Source organism: Callithrix jacchus, chromosome 12 (assembly GCF_049354715.1).
Source record: "Callithrix jacchus isolate 240 chromosome 12, calJac240_pri, whole genome shotgun sequence".
Taxonomy (NCBI): Eukaryota; Metazoa; Chordata; class Mammalia; order Primates; family Cebidae; genus Callithrix; species Callithrix jacchus.
In genome coordinates, this window is record NC_133513.1 from 72,211,280 (window position 1) to 72,216,707 (window position 5,428).

The following is a 5,428-nucleotide window of genomic DNA, read 5'->3' on the forward strand; positions in this document are numbered from 1 at the left end:
CTCTACTAAAAATACAAAAATTAGTCAGGCATGGTGTTGCATGCCTGTAATCCCAGCTACTTAGGAGGCTGAGGCACAAGAATCACTTGAACCCAGGAGCCGGAGGTTGTAGTGAGCCAAAATTGCACCACTGTACTCCAGAGAGACTCGGTCTCAAATAAACAAACAAACAATCCCTGAAGGCATGTTTACTTCTTTTCCAATTGCATACTTTACGCTTTGATTTTTAGCTTGTGACTTTTTAGCTTGCAGTTGGTATTGGTAAGACATAGTAAATACTTACTACAAATATATAAATACACATAGAGAGATATATATGTAGAGAGTTGACTCTTTTTCATTTGGGTGAGGAATTATGAATGTATGGAATCCTTCTTACCCAGCAGGAAAAAAACTCCATGAAATTAGAAGAGTAAGGGTAGAAAAATGTGCTTCACCCAGGAAGTATATCAAACATTTCCTGTAGTTTAAGATGTATTTGAAGGCAATGTGACATTATAAATTTTATTTGACATTACATGTGGAGTTTAGAGCTCTTGCCCTGCCAGTGTGCATTTTTCTCTCCTACTGATAAAAGAACAGTCTAAGATCCCCTTGCTTTGATCAGCTTACTGTCTGGGTTTTTATTCTTCCCTTAGGGTCTACATGTTCCCCTTTCTTAGCACACCAATAAAAACTTAGCTGGTTGAAATCAACTTGCTTCTTTGAAATGAGGTGCATTCATCAACAGTACCATTGTTCTTCGTTTTTCTGATCTTGATGAAGTGTTAATGAGAAAGTTCTAGAAAAAGAAGACTTTGACACACTCCCACCTGTATTACCTTGTCATAGAAAGGTGTTGTCAGGCCGCCCCCAGGTGGTGGTGGTGACAAGTGCATGGAGGTCCCTAAAACTCGGATTTCTTACTAGTGTTTCCTCCTATGGAGCAGATATTAATAGAGGAGGCTAATGGACAAAAGAGGAACTAGAAAAAGTTGGAATGTTTGAACTACTTCTCTCAGTTCAGATTTCCAATCTCCTCACCTTTGTGTGGTGTGTTTATTGCTTCTGTCCTTCTCCAGTTTCTTCTTCTCGGTCTTTCGACAGTATTACTCAAACAAAGGGTATAACAAACAAAGCAACCTTAGTCCCCAAGCTAACTGTTGTTGCTTGACTATAGTTACCACTAAGCTATAGTTTCTAATAAAGAAAATGTCTTCTTTTAGTGGAAACACCCATGACTATGCAGTAGTAATGATTCATAGTCCTTCTGACATGCCGTTCAACAGCTGAAACAAAAAGGACAGTAATTAATAACGGAGAACACTTATCAGGTGTTGTGCACAGTGCAAAGTGCTTCCTGTGCATTTCACCTTCGTGACAGCTCTGTGAGATAGTCTTCTTATCCATGTTTTATAGGTGCTCAGAGAGGCTAAATGACTTGACCTAAAGTCCTTAGCTCTTTGTTAAGGATTCCCCCAATGTGCTCAGTAATGAGCAGTGAATACTGAGAATGGCTTTGATGTAATCACCCGCTTAGCTTTCTTCAAAAATCACATGGTGGTATAGCTTAATTTATTTATTTTAATTTTTAATTTTTTTTTAGATGGAGGAGTCTTGCTCTGTTGCCCAGCCTGGAGCACAGTGGCATCATCTTGGCTCACTGCAACCTCCGCCTCCTGGGTTCAAGCGATTCTCCTGCCTCAGCCTCACAAATAGCTGGGATTACAGGCGTCTGTCGCTACATCTGGCTAATTTTTTGTATTTTTACTACAAGAATATTTTAAGTAGAGCTTAATTTAATTTAGTAAAAAAAATTTTTTTAACTAAAGTCTGTAAAAAAAATTGAAGTGTAGCTTAATTTAAAACATCACTATTTGTACTGAGATCATGAAACACTTTTATCCAGTCAAGTATTTCTTTATTAGGCAATGAGAGTACATAACCACATTGATTTAACATTTTAGCCTTTCTGGTGAAGTGATCATTGTTGTGTAAACCAAAAAGCATCTAAGACAGGTCTCAATCAATTTAGAGATTTATTTTGCCACGTTTAAGGATTGTGACCCATGATATAGCCTCAGGAGGTCCTGAAAACACGTGTCTAAGGTAGTTGGGTTACAGTTTGCTTTTATATGCTTTAGGGGGATGTAAGACATCAATCAATATGTGGAAGTATACATTGGTCCCGTTCAGAACATCAGTACAATTCAGAGCAGGGGGCTTCCAGGTCATCGGTGGATTCAAAAATTTCTGATTGGCAATTTTTTTTCCATATAAGCACTGTGGTTTGTACTGATTGGCAATTTGTTGAAAGATCTAAGTTATCATTTATTTACAAGCTTCGAATAAACAGAACAGAGTGTATAGGTTAAGATAAGCAGTTGTGGAGACCAAGGTTATTATGTAGATAAAGCCTCATAGGTGGTTGCCCTTAGAGGTCATAGATAGCAAATATTTCCTATTCAGACATTTAGAAGGTGTTAGAGACTCTCAACTAATCTCCTCAGGATCAGAAAAATATCTGGAAAGGGAAGGGGATTCTCTATGGAATGTAAATTTCCCCCACAAGAGGCAGCTTTGCAGGGCCATTTCAAAATATGTCAAAGAAATATATTTTGGGACTAAATACTTTCATTTCCTTCCGGGCCTGTTATTTGTCATGTAGTGCTATACTAGAGTCAGGCTGGAATTTCATAACTTTTTTTTTTTTTTTTTTTGAGACAGAGTCTTGCTCTTTTGCCCAGGCTGGAGTGCAGTGGCACGATCTCGGCTCACTGCAACCTCCGCCTCCTCGGCTCCTGTCTCAGCCTCCCAAGTAGCTGGGACTATGGGTGTGCACCATCATGCCCAGCTAATTTTTGTATTTTTAGTAGAGACAGGGTTTCACCATGTTGTCCAGGCTGGTCTTGAACTCTTGATCTCAAATGATTCACCTGCTTCGGTCTCCTAAAGTGCTGGGCTCATGCAGGCATGAGTCACTACAGCCGGCCGGAATTTCATGTCTTGTTGCTACAGAGTCTGTCAGTCTTAAGATATCTATTTTAATGTTAATGCTGGTTTGTCGTATCTAAACCTCAAAAGGGAGAGGGTATAATGAGGCATATCTGAGCTCCCACTTCCCAACATGACTGACCTGATTTAGGTTTTCATGTTTGATTGGCATCACTTTGGCTGAGAGGAGGGTCCATTTAGTTGGCTGGGAAGTTTGAAGCTTTATTTCTGGTTTACATTTTAATACAAGACCTTTTAAGTTTTGGCCAAGGCAATGTGAGCCAGCCTCTTCTACTGTTTAATCCTGACATTGTTCTGCTTTAAACTGATGAGTCAGGTGTGTTAACCAGATTTTACCTTGCATATTAAAAGTCAGGGGAAAAAATACCATTAGTGATATTATTTTACAGGAAGGCACACTGCAGACACAAGTGGTGGAACCAATCACATCCATCTTGGTGGAGAGGGCAAGGTGTATTGCTCTGAACTGGTCTCTCAGCCTTCAAACTTGCTGCCTCTATTTCCCCTCAAAAACATAACTGATTCTTTAGTTCTTATTGCCCTGACCTGGGTGGTTCTAGATTTATGCCCCTTGTACTCATATAGTTTTTGTACTTCATGCTCCCACCTCGTAGCTCTAATCATATTAATTAATAATGGCCTTTTAATTTGTCTCTAACTTTTCCTCCTACTAAGACGGGTGTGTGTATGTGTACTGACGAACTCCATAAGGGCAGAAATTGTTTCTCTCTTGTTGCTTACAGTCTAGCAAACAGTAGGTGCTTAATAATGTGAAAGAAAAGTAGCTCAGAGCTGTCTGAGCTATGTGAAGTATGCAGAATTGATCAGGTGAGGCAGGAATAAGAGATTTCAATCACATCCTTACCCACTGATATGGTTAGGCTTTGTATCCCCACCTGAATCTCATTTTGTATAAACCCCATAATCCCCATAAATCAAGGGAGGGACCACGTGGAGGTTAACTGAATCATGGGGATTTTTTCCCCATGGTGTTGTCATGATACTGAGTGAGTTCTCACGAGAGCTGATTTTATAAGATTTTATAAGGGGCTCTTCTCCCTTCGCTTGGCACTTCTCCTTCCTGCTGCCTTGTGATAAGGGTCCCTGGCTTCCCCTTCACCTTCTGCCATGAGTTTAGGTTTTCTGAGGACTCCCCAGCTGTGCTGAACTGTGAGTCAATTAAGCCTCTTTCCTTTATACATTACCCAGTCTCTGGCAGTTCTTTATAGCAATATGAAAATGGTCTAATACACTAACCCATTCTTGCCTGGGAACAATTGTTTAAGGGCATTTTGTTTTTCCTTTCCCGTAATTTTCAGACTAGCTAATGAATTACCTGAAATGTTATTATAAGTTGCACAACATAACCCTCACCTGTTATCTTCACCTTACTGGAATTTGTGATAGGAACAACAGTGTATAGCCAATCAATAGCCTATGTTAATGAACCAATGAACCAGTGTAAGAACTCCCCACCCCCGCACACACACATTTTTTCCTTTAAAAACCCACTTGTGGCCGGGCGCGGTGGCTCAAGCCTGTAATCCCAGCACTTTGGGAGGCCGAGGCGGGTGGATCACGAGGTCTAGATCGAGACCATCCTGGTCAACATGGTGAAACCCCGTCTCTACTAAAAATACAAAAATTAGCTGGGCATGATGGTGCGTGCCTGTAATCCCAGCTACTCAGGAGGCTGAGGCAGGAGAATTGCCTGAACCCAGGAGGCGGAGGTTGCGGTGAGCCGAGATCGCGCCATTGCACTGCAGCCTGGGTAACAAGAGCGAAACTCCGTCTCAAAAAAAAAAACAAAAAAACAAAAGAAAAAAAGAAAAAAAAAAAAAAAAAACCACTTGCAACTGCTGCTAATAGGGGCATATATTCAGGACAACTTGAATCTGTGTCTCCTGGGTTGCAGTCCTTAAATATAGCCCAAATAAACTTTTTGTCTATATTAATTTTGATTCAGTTTCTTTAAGCCAACAATAATTATTTGTAGAAATTACTATAAAATGGTCCTTTTTTTCTCTCATGCATCAAAATTCTAAAAATTTTCATTTTTACAAAATTATTTTAGGATGTTCACAGATTTGCCAATGTTCAATCATTTCTCCATATTAAAATTATGTAGGAAACAACTATGAATCATTGTACTACTTTTAGCAAGTGACATGATTTTAGGCTAAGGAGGCTAAGCTAATCTATATTATCTGTGAGATACCATGATATTTAAATTCATAATCTCTAATGCTTGAATCTCCCTTTTACATGTTAAAAGAAATATATAGGATGGAGAGAGAAATATTATTAGGAATTTGTTCACATGATTACAGAGGGTGACAAGATCTGCAGGGTGAGTCAGCAAGCTACACAGGAGAGCAGATGGTATAGTTTTAGTCTGAAAGTAGGCAGGCTTGAGATCCAGGAAGAGTCTGTA